Source organism: Megalobrama amblycephala, linkage group LG1 (assembly GCF_018812025.1).
Source record: "Megalobrama amblycephala isolate DHTTF-2021 linkage group LG1, ASM1881202v1, whole genome shotgun sequence".
In the NCBI taxonomy this organism is placed as follows: Eukaryota; Metazoa; Chordata; class Actinopteri; order Cypriniformes; family Xenocyprididae; genus Megalobrama; species Megalobrama amblycephala.
Genome location: NC_063044.1, coordinates 68930520 through 68942920, shown reverse-complemented (window position 1 = coordinate 68942920; position 12401 = coordinate 68930520). Strand labels below are relative to the sequence as shown.

Here is a 12401-nt window from a genome sequence, read left to right as displayed (position 1 = left end):
AAAACAATAAAAAAATCCTACAGCTGTGCTGGAAGAATGTAATGATATTGTGAACACTTATATTCCTTATATTCCCTTTCTGCCATCTTTCTCTACTATACCCTCTCCTTAAGAATGTTGAAAACAGTGCCATCTTGTGGCAGGTAAATGTATAGCAGTCATAAACCCACATGTGTACAGCTCCGTTTTCTGATAATATAATTCAGATATTAAAGCGTCACAATAAAATTTGCCTAATAAGAAGTGAATGTTGCGTCTTGTAACTAATTTAATTATTAAATGATTAAATGTACTAATTTGACACAAAATATGATGCATACATCTAGCAGTCGTCATTCCTAGAAGTGTTTAAGCTGTTATGACAGTAACTCTTTGCCTTGTAACTGAAAAACATCATTGTCGATTATTGCTCGTGATAATTTAATAATTGTTAAAGGTACAATTTGTAAGATATTTGCAGTAAAATATCCAAAAACCACTAGGCTAGTGTTATACAGTAGGTGGCCATCCAAAACAGTGTTTCTACCGCCGCGCGTGCCGCCGCCGCCGCCGCCGCTGCCGCGTCGCAAAGTGCATTTGCAGCTTTTGACCGCTGAGTGGAGCTTTAACCACGTTATCCAACAAATGCATCTAAGCACATTTATCTTTATGCAAAATGTCAATTTTCTCACATATTATGCCTATATTTATCACAAATACATTTTTTATTTATATTTTAAACTCCTTTAATAAAACACTATGGATTTTTGACACGCACATACTTTGTTATTCGTTACCTGTCCTTTATTTTGACAGATAACTACTTAGGAAAAATATAGCCTATCTGTTTGGACACTGATTAAGAAATTGTTGCGTGTTTCATGAATTATATCCTTTATTTTAGTAAAACGTGAGTCACTGCCCTTGTGAAAAAAAAGTGCACTTTAGTATACTTTTATAAAGTGTACTTATTGCAAAAATAATATACTTTAAAAGAACACACTTAAGTGTGAATTAAATGTAATGTTTTCATCGCTTAAGTGCATTATATCTGTACTTAATTTCAAATATATCACATATTAAGTTCATATTAAATGCAATAAGTTGAACTTAAGAGTGATTTTTTTGAACAACTTAAGTGGTACTTTAATACAACTTTATGACAACCTTCGTAATTGCTTCTAGTACCTTTAAAATATAGTTGAAGTGCACTGCCCAATGCACTAACAAGCAATTAATGTGAACTAAAATATATTTTAATATCAGATATCAATACACTTAAGTGTGAATTAAATGTAATGTTTCATCCGCTTAAGTGCAATCTATTTGTAATCAATTTCAAATATATCACAGATTAAGTTAATATTAAATGCAATAAGTTGAACTTTTGAGTGATTTTTTTGAACAACTTAAGTGGTACTTTAATACAACTTTATGACAACCTTCGTAATTGCTTCTAGTACCTTTAAAATATAGTTAAAGTGCACTGCCCAATGTACTAACAAGCAATTAATGTGAACTAAAATATATTTTAATATCAGTTATCAATACACTTAAGTGTGAATTAAATGTAATGTTTTCAGCCGCTTAAGTGCATTCTATTTGTAATTAATTTCAAATATATCACAGATTAAGTTCATATTAAATGCAATAAGTTGAACTTCTGAGTGATTTTTTTAAAGCACTTAAGTAGGACTTTAATACAATTTTTTATGTACTTCAAAATATGGTAAAAGTATACTTCCGAATGTACTGACAAGCAATTAATGCGAACTTAAATATACTTTAATGTAATTTACATGTACACTATTATATAATTTAATACATTTGTAATTACATTTTTTGTACATATAATAATGAAGTTACAATTTAGTATATTTCAAAATATTACAATCAACACAAATGCAAATTGAAACCCTCTACATTTACTGACAAAATAATCTCTAAAACAAATGCACAAAAACCTTTTTGTTGATGCACAAGAAAAACCCAAGAAACACTATACACAATCACAAACAATTACAACACTTTAACTCTCATTTAGAAAGAGTCTGGAGGACAGTGAGGTTTATATGCACTATAATTTTCTCCATCACATACAAAGGTACCTAAACCTACCATCACAATCTTTCTGCATTTTTACATTTTCAGATAAAATCATTCTGTATAAGATGATAAATAAGATAACACCCATGAATTAATACAAACAAAATGTAAAGAAAAGAAAAGATTCAAAACTTTGGGTAACACTGTACAATAATTTTCTATTAGTTAACTACTTTAGTTAACATGAACTATGAATGAAAAATACTTTAAGCATTTATAAATCCTAGTTAATATTACGTATGCATTATTAAAATCAAAAGTTGCATATGTTAATAGATAATGCACTGTAAACTAACATGAACAATAACTATACATTTTATTAACTTGAGAAAAAAAAAAAATTATTGCCTAATGTTAACAAATATTGATAAATACTGTAAAAAAAAAAGTCAATGCACATAGTTAGATAATGTTATCTAATATATTAATTGATGTTAACAAGCGAGACCTTTTGTAAAGTGTTACCTTTTGTAAACCTTGTTACTTATAAGCTCTGCAACCCTTACTAGCACAAACATTAAACAGGACAAAAAGGTTTCTTCTAAAATCTTACTCCAGCATTACAGTGAATGTAATTTTGAAAAGAAAAAAATAAAACAAACAAAAAAACAATGAATTCCAAAGGCACAAAAACAAGAAAACCAAAATTGTCTGTCACCACCTTTTTTTAAGTTGTATGAAAAAGTGCTGTTTATGTCAATGTCCCAGAAGCTCTTCATCGGCAGAAAACCTCAAATGTCCATGAAGCTGCGAACCACCTCTACACAGTATGCATAAATGAACATGTTCCAAAGAGGCAAGAAAGTAAAAAAAATAAATACCTGGAGGAAAAAACAACAAAAAAGAAGTAAGAGTCAGTCCATTATTATAATTGGTTCAATCGAATGAAATCAATAGATATAGATATATATACAGAACTCCAAAGTTTATATCCACCTTTGTAGGTTTGAAAATAATAAAAACCCATTTGGTATTCCCTAAAGGCAAAGAGTTGCTGATAGTGATTGAAGCCTGTGGCCAAGATGTTTACTGTGTACTGATAATTTCCTCCACTTTAATACCAGTTACAGTGTGAAATAAATATGAATGAACATCTGAAGGTGTGTTACAACATACAGTACAACTGACCCATAAGTTGTCACATTTAATCGCTCAATCAGTGTTTCAACGCGCGGAAAGACGTCAATGAAACAGCTTGTAAACAATGTCACGTAACATCACATTTACTTCAGAAAAATCATATTCAGCATAAACTCATTAGTCAGCTATAGAGAGGAGCATTCTGCTAATTATATGCACCACATTACATATTCATTATAATTTTATTTTAAATATTTTTTTTTATAATTAATTTATGTATTTAATGTTTGAATACATAATTTATGACAGCTACAATTTAAATGTTTATATTTCAAAAAACAATTTAGAGTAGAAATATGATTATGTAATTCTAAAGTTTACATAATCATAACTTTATTATAAAACAAACAAATCATACAAATTAGCATTGTATTTGTTTCTTTATTTAGTACTTCCCTGATGAAGCAGTTCATTCTGCAAGGTGTAAGTAAACTTTTGACCGCAACTGCATCACCCAAGATGAATTACCTCAGTCATCAGGACAACACTGTTGTAGAATCCTGGGAGAAGCTCCTTCACATTTCCCACAAACACCAGGATTCCAGTGACCACACCATCTTCACTGACACTGGCCTTTCAAAATAGAGAACATTTTTATAAACATTTTTATTCCTACTCTACAAGGAATTAAACATAACTTTATCAATTACACAAATATAGATAAAAAACCCAAGGCCCAAGCAAATTGAGGGGTTTTGCTTTGAAAATAATTATATAATATCATTATATGTAAATATAAATATATAATGATTAGATGGGGATTTGTAAGTGCACAGGTGAGAATTTATTACTTGCAAACAGAAAAGATTCAAAGCATTTAAAAGCTATAAGGACAGTTGATGGCAGTGTTTTAGCTTATAGTGTGTGATGAGGGTGGCTGAATTAATGGAAAAACATGGAACATCACCTCATCAATACAGGTCTTTGATTCCACACAGCTTGCACTGTATCTCCAATAACAAATCTGTACTGATCCTACAAAATGAATATATAAAACAACAGATAAGCACAAAAATATTACATATTACAAACACAAACAGTAATTGATAGATTTTATGTTGGTCTCAGCATTGAAAGTATGTGGACTGAGGCTCCTTTTTTTTTCCTCTGTCAAAGTTGTATACTATGTTTTAAACATATGGTTTTCTATGTACCAGAACCATTTCCATATAAGGCTCTACTAGGAGTAAATGTGAAACAGGGAATGGTCCCTGCTTAGGAGAAGGTCCTTGGGATGCTAAGGGACCTCATGGGTACCTGACCAATAGATGACTATATTTAGACTTGTTTTTCTATATGTATCACATTCCTATAACATGATCTATATGATGTATTCTCTTTCTCATTGGCTGAAACTATACTACACCCCTTGTACTCTTTCTATATATTCTCTCTTTTCTTATCAATAAAAGGAGACTATATTCTCCCTCAGCGCTGAGTGATTGCTCATTCAATTGCCAAATAAGAGGTCTGGGATGAGGCACGAATTAGGAGCAAAAACCTAACAATTTGGGGGCTCGTCGGGATTTCTCCAGACAGGTAAGAAATAAAATGCTTAAGTGCATCTTACTGTCTGTTGAGAAATTGATCCTTGTATTTTTGTGCCTGCACTTTTTTCATATTTGTTAAAAGTGGATATTCTCGTATTTAGATAAATGCGGGAAGAGTGAAAGAGGATTGATCACCCTTTCATTTTTTGGTGTTATCCTCACGGATTATATACGTGGGAAGGGAATAGATGAGTTTGAGTTGAAAAATTTTTTCTCTCTCTTAGTCCATTTCATGATGATATCCTCAGGTTCTTGTTGGCAGTTGAATGAATAATACTGAATTTAAAATTTTTCTTTTTGCCAAAAATACTAAAAAGTTAATATAAAGCTGCAGACTTTAATTTGTATTTTGTTTGGCCATTTTCTGAAATTGTAAGGCTTTTCTTTAAGCAAAGGAGAGATCTTTGTTGGCTGTTTTAAATGGGTGAAACGATTAGTCGACCGTTGATGGGGGAAACCCCGAGGGATTTCATGAATCGCAATAATAAAGCGTTTTTTACTGAACCCTATCTCTCTAATCTCGCGGGATGGTCAGAAGGGAAAATACAATTAGATCCGTTTCCCCGCGATGGTTCTTTTAAAGATGAAGATATGCGTGCTGCAAAAGATATGATCTTTGGTTCTTGGGGTGACCCAGGATGGCCAATTGATTATATGAAAGATGCGTATAAAGTTTGGATGAAGATGAAAACTTATTGGGATAAGGGTCCAGAGTTGAAAAAACAAGACAGCTCTCTCTCTCAGTCTCAGCTGAAACCTGATGCGTCTCTTCCTCCATATGAATGCGTTGTTTCTGCTGAAATTCCAAAGCCCTTGACCAATCGATTGTATCCGCAGTTGCCGTCCACAAACTGAAGTTTTTCCATTTGTACAGCTTCCAGATGGTTACAAAATTACTCCTCTGAGTGTTACGGAGGCAGTGGCTATTTGCAAAGATCTGCCTGATCCGGCTAAGTCACCACATCAATTTGTGGCAGTGCTGCAACGGTTAACTGCCTACAGTCAATTGACGGGACGAGATTATCGTTTTATTTTGACTAAAACACTGCCTGCGGAAATCACAGAGGAGGAAATGATTGAAGAAGTTTATTATTTAAACCCCATCTACGATACACCGCCTGTTCGTCGTGTTGTATCTCAGAAAGCTGGAGATTCGAAGCCCCTTGATTTGTCTAAACCTTCACGAGTGCTTCTAATTACTGATTCGGAGGAAGATGAGGACGAAACAGGTGATTGGATTTGGGCCAGCTCAGGTAAACTTAAAGATTTTTTCAAGCAATTGACTGCCTTTTTGTTAAAAGTGTCTTCTGCTAAACAAGACATCTCGCATGCAGCCAATACCAAACAGAGAACTGGTGAAAGCCCTGTTGCATTCTTTAATAGATTTAAACATGCATGGGTTGAGGAATCTGCAATTCCTATTGAACAAAATTGTCCATTGTTCTTAAATACGTTCCTAAATAATATGAACAAAGACACTGCGCAGTTAATTCGTATAACAACTCCGAATATTACTACCATTTCTGTTGATGAATTAGGACGACGCTTGCGTGAGCTTTCCTCTGCTGGAGCTTTTGATGTCTCCAGGAGCAAAACTCCTGCAATGCTTCAAGTGAATGCTGCTGTGAATCCTCGTCCACAACAATTTGGAAATGTGAGACGCTGTTTTTATTGTGGCAAGCCAGGACATCTGGAACGTGACTGTAGGAAAAAGGCTTGGGATTTGAGGCAGAGGTCAGAAAAGCAGAAGAAGAAGGGCTCTGGTGGTGGCTTGAAGCAAAAGCCCCACTTGCGCTCCCTTCTGCAAAGACTGACAGACAAAATCCAGTGTATCCCATTTCCTGGCAACAATGACTGAGTTCGACTGAGCCCTCTTCTGATAATTTTTCATTGATTTCTTTGAGTTATCCGAATGTGTCAACTGTTTTGCCATTTATTGAATTAAATGTTGACCATAAACCCTATGTTTTTCTCATAGATACGGGGGCGTCGATGTCATCGTTATCCTCTCTTGTCTATGAGGGCTCGATTACAGGAAAACATGTAAACTCTGTGGGAATCAATGGTGTACCTGTGAGATGTGAAATGACACCAACATTTCCAGTTACTTCTAATGATATCCCATCACTGTTTAAAATGCATGCTTTTGCGATAATACCGAGTTCACCATTTTCTCTTCTGGGACGCGATCTCTTACATAAATTAGGTATTCAACTTAATTTTAATGCTGACTCTCTACAACTTATTTTTCCTGCAGCCTTTTCTCTCACTGTTGATACAGGAAATGCTCTCCTTGAGGATGATTCTGCAACTGAGCTCAAACAGGAAATTGAGGGCGTCAACCCCAAGTTGTGGGCAGCCCATAAGGATGACGCAGGATTCATTGATGTCCAGCCCTATGTTGCTAAGCTAATAACAGACAAGCCTGTGTATCAGAAACAGTACCCCTCTCAAAAGAAAAGGTGGAGGGTATTCTTCCTGTTATTGATAAATTACTGGCTCAAGGCATCCTGGTGCACACTCATTCACCTTATAATACACCAATTAATCCAATTAAGAAAGCAAATGGTTCTTGGCGTTTAACTCAAGATTTGAGAAAAGTTAATGAGTTAGTAACACCATTGTCTCCTATTGTACCTGATGTGCAAACTATAATTAATTCTATTCCTTCTGAACATTCATTTTTTACAGTTCTGGATATTTCCAGTGCCTTCTTCAGCATTCCTGTTGATCGCCAAACACAGCCATTGTTTGCTTTTACCTTGGAAAATTCACAATTAACGTGGACAAGACTCCCACAAGGGTTCAGGGATTCTCCGGCTGTTTTCTCTGCTGTAGTGCACGCAACGCTGAAAAATGCCAAACTTCCTCCAAACACCTGTCTGCTTCAATATGCAGATGACATCCTCATCACAGGAGCAACTGAGGACATGTGTGCTGCTGCCTCTAAAATTGTCTGCAATATTTTGGCAGAGGCTGGTTTCAAAGCATCAAGAGAGAAATTACAGTGGGTACAGAGGAGGGTCGAGTACCTTGGACATGAACTGTCACAGGGCAAAGTGCAATTGTCTGCTGACAGAGTGAAAGCTATTGCTACTTTCAAGCACCCATCGACACGGAAGCAGATGCAAAGCTTCCTGGGACTGGTTAATTATTGCCGAATATGGGTGCCCAACTGTTCCATGTATGATAAAATCCTACGAACTGCTACTCTGGGGGACACAGAGGACATTACATGGACAGCTGAGATGGATCAAGCATTCAGACATTTGAAATCCTCCCTCATGAAACCTCCTGCACTCGGCCTCCCAAATTACTCTCAAGACTTTCACTTATACGTGCATGAAAGTGGGGGTACAGCCGCCGCAATCCTGGCCCAGGAACATGGGGGTACTTTTCGTCCCATAGCTTATTTGTCTAAAACTCTTGATTCAGTAGCCAGGGGACTTCCTGCTTGTTTGCGTGCAGTGGCTGCCACGGCGATCATGGTGCAAGATGCTGAAAAAATTGTGTTATCACATAAATTGATAGTGCATACCTCTCATCAGGTAGGAGTCATTATGAGTAATATTTCTACTCAACATATGACTGCTCAACGCCGCTCTGGCTATGAGGCTATATTATTAGCTACTGCTAATTTGATTTTGAAGCCAACTTCTGTTATTCATGGCCCTACTGTACATTTGCACAGGTTGCTGACGCAAGGTGAATTTGAGAGTGATGACCACGAGTGCCTGGACAGAATCCAGATTTCGACTGCCTGCAGGCCAGATGTTTCTNCATCTGTCCTGGAGGAGGGGAAGAATTGGTATATTGATGGATCCTGTTTCAAGCCAAATGATAATGTATACTTGTGTGGGTATGCTATTGTTGAATTACCTGATCGTGTAATTGAGGCATACTCTTTGCCATACAAGTCAGCGCAAGTTGCAGAATTAATTGCTTTAACGAGAGCTTGTCAATTGGCAAAAGATCAGTGTGTTAATATATACACTGACTCTAAATATGCGTATAGCATAGTACATGATTTTGCTAAATTGTGGGAAGAAAGAAATTTTAAAACCTCAGATGGAAAGCCAATTGCTCACCATAGTATTGTAGCGGAGCTCATTAATGCAGCACAACAACCATCAAAACTCGCTGTTATTAAAGTAGCAGGACATACATCAGGAGAAACAGATGAAGCCAAAGGAAATAGATTTGTAGATGAAGTAGCGAAATGGGCTGCTAAAGAAGTAATGTTAAGTCCACATGTAAGCGAAAGGGGCACAGATGTGCCTATGATGAATTCATTATTGACTAATGATTTGGACATTAAAATATTACAAGCTAACCCTACGCAAGCTGATTTGACTTACTGGTCAGACAATGAAGTAAAACCAGATCAAGTTGGAATCTTGAGAGACAAACAGGGTAGACTTGCATTACCTGCATCTGCGATTGTTATGCTATGTAGACATTATCATGGTGTATCACATGTGTCAAAAAAGAAAGTGATACAAATGTTGAATCGATCTTATTGCATAGCAAATATTCAAAGAAATACTCTGTTGATATTGGATGCTTGTCTGGTGTGTGCTCAAACTAACAAGCACAAGGCAATTAAACATGACGCTTTACCACATCCTGAGCTACCATTCCAACACTTGCAAATTGATTTTACGCATATGCCTCCTTGCGGAAATAATAAATATTTGCTTGTGATTGTTGACAGATTTTCTAAATGGCCTGAAGCTTTTCCGTGTGGAAAAGAAAATGCACAGACGGTAGTTAAAGTTCTGGCTAAGGACATTATACCGCGTTTTGGTATACCAATGGTTATCGATAGTGATAATGGAACACCGTTCACTTCCAAAGTCACACAATTGTTAGCCAAAGAGCTTAATATTACCTGGTCTTTACATATACCGTTTCATGCTCCATCTAGTGGACAAGTTGAGAACATGAATAGGGTTATTAAAGATCGTCTTAATAAAGCGTGTCTTGATACAGGCAGAAATTGGGTTGATCTGCTGCCTGCCGTATTGACAGAAATTAGAATGTCACCATCAGCAACAACAAAGATGTCTCCGTTTGAAATCCTTATGGGTAGACCTTTCCCGACCCCATGGGTCAGAGGTCGCGCTGGCAATTTTTCCACAGGTGACACGGAGGTGATCATCACGGATTATGTGGATTCCCTAATTAAAACTTTGAATAGCATCAATGGTGATGTGTCTCTCTCTCTCCCTCTTCCTGCAGAAAAACCCACTCATCCTTTCGTTCCAGGACAACAGGTGCTGATAAAGTGTCTGAAGCCCACAAAACTGGGTGAGCCGAAATATCTGGGGCCCGCCACGGTGATTGCTGTGACGAGAACAGGAGTGCTGACTGACTTCCAGCCACAGTGGATCCATGCCAGTCGACTGAAAGCAGCTCCATCCCAGGGGAACGTTCTGGTCAATGAGGAGAAGGAAGCCAGTGAGCCAAGGAAAGATCCGAAGGAAGGTGAACCAAGACGTTCAACGAGGAGAAGAAGAAAGAGATTGCTAGAGATTTAAAACCAGCAATAATTATCATTGAAGCTCTTTAGCCATGATTGCTAAATTGATATTTTACCTGGTTGTGCTGACAAATGTGTTTATTCACATACAAGCTGCTATTAGCACTGGTAATGAAACTTGGGTACATTATGAAGAAGAACCACATGCCTTTGCAGCTAACATGTGGTGGAGATTAGCCAACTACACTGCTAAATCTGAAGGAAAAACAGGTGACTGTTATGTTTGCACCAAAATGCCACATAGTGCTTCTGGACCACATGTAGAGGTTAAATCACCAAGGACAGAAGAAGAATTAGAATGCCCTATTTTTGTTAGCATTACTGGAATGATGGCTCCAAATAGAAGTGCAATATGGAGTTGTGGAAAAAGTAGAATAATGATGCTTGCAACGCAAGTACATGCTAAAGTGACAACAATTGGCTCTATTCCAGACTCACTGTTATGTATGGAAAGAGAAACTGGAACAGTGAGACTGGGGGTAATTCCTAAAAGTAAATGTAATCAAACATACCATCATTGTGAGATAGAAAATATGTCTTGTTGTATGAGATGTATTTTGCATTATCCAAAAGCTAATATGACTGAGTGTTCTAAAAGAACACCACATCCTATATCTACTATGATTGCTTATGGATGGGCTAATCCTTTTATTCAAGATGTGTGTTCTAAATATTGTGCACTTGTGCCAGGTCAAAATTGCTACAGATATGCTCCTTCCTCACGGGGAACTAGAGCTGTTAAAGATTGGTTTTGGCTGTGTGGACATAGAGTCTACACTACTCTTCCAGAAAATTGGAGTGGAAGATGTGCTCTAGTAACTTTGGAAGAATATTCCATGGTTATTAGACCACACAAACCTCACGTTATGACAAAACAAAAACAGAAAAAGAAACGCTCCCTCTCTAGCCGCAGTTCAACTAGTAGTTTGAGTAGAGATAATCCAGTACCAATGCAACATCGACTCTGGACTGGTACTGAAAGATTCTTTGAAGCAGTGTTTCCAGGAATAGGTGTCTCTAGTCTTCAAATTGAAGTTGAGGTTACAAGATATGAGCTAATTTCATTTATCAGTACTACAAGAGACACATTGGCTGGTGTTCAACAGGAACTCCGAGGGCTCCGTTTAACTGCCCTGCAAAACAGGCTAGTTTTAGATCAATTAACCGCGGCAGGAGGAGGAGTTTGTGTTATTGTTGGTACCTCTTGTTGTACTTATATCCCTGAAAATGATGCAGATGGTCATTTAATTTCAGAGGGTTTAAAAAATATGACTAGAATTGCTCAAGAATTACAAGAACGAGAAATTACTGATAATCAAAGTGGGTTCTTAGCATGGCTCACAGGATGGCAACAAATGCTTGTATCTGCTTTGATTCCTATAGGTGTGATACTATTAATTATGGCTTTTATTATCTGTTGTATTATTCCATTTATTAGAGCTTTGATTAATCGTGCCATGAACAACTTTGTATCCTCTCAATATGCTTTGATGAATAGAACTGTTAAATGTTAATAATTTTGAAGGAAAATGAAGGAAATGTTTGCCAAAGAATGTTATGATTTTGAAAGTAAAGAAAGTGATTATATTTGGATATGAGAAAAGTAATGCTGAGACTTGGGTGTGGCAATTTTATTGCCAAAAGGGGCAATTGATAGATTTTATGTTGGTCTCAGCATTGAAAGTATGTGGACTGCGGCTCCTTTTTTTTTTTCTGTCAAAGTTGTATACTATGTTTTAACATATGGTTTTCTATGTACCAGAACCATTTCCATATAAGGCTCTACTAGAAGTGAATGTGAGACAGGGAATGATCCCTGCTTTCTGCATCACCAGAATAGAGAAGGTCCTTGGGATTTTAAGGGACCTCATGGGTACCTGACCAGTAGATGACCATATTTAGACTTGTTTTTCTATATGTATCACATTCCTATATCATGATCTATATGATGTATTCTCTTTCTCATTGGCTGAAACTATACTACACCCCTTGTACTCTTTCTATATATTCTCTCTTTTCTTATCAATAAAATGAGACTATATTCTCCCTCAGCGCTGAGTGATTGCTCATTCAATTGCCAAATA

The 12401-nt window shown here is 36.6% G+C and overlaps 1 long non-coding RNA gene across 1 annotated transcript; it reads right to left on the bottom strand.

Moving 5' to 3' along the window:
* Positions 1-2821: 2821 nt before the first annotated feature.
* On the bottom strand, positions 2822-4777 carry LOC125248845. Its single transcript, XR_007180399.1, has 3 exons — positions 4133-4777; positions 3694-3798; positions 2822-2906 (listed from the first exon to the last, which is right to left on the bottom strand). It is a non-coding gene; the product is annotated as an uncharacterized LOC125248845 (long non-coding RNA).
* Positions 4778-12401: the final 7624 nt, after the last annotated feature.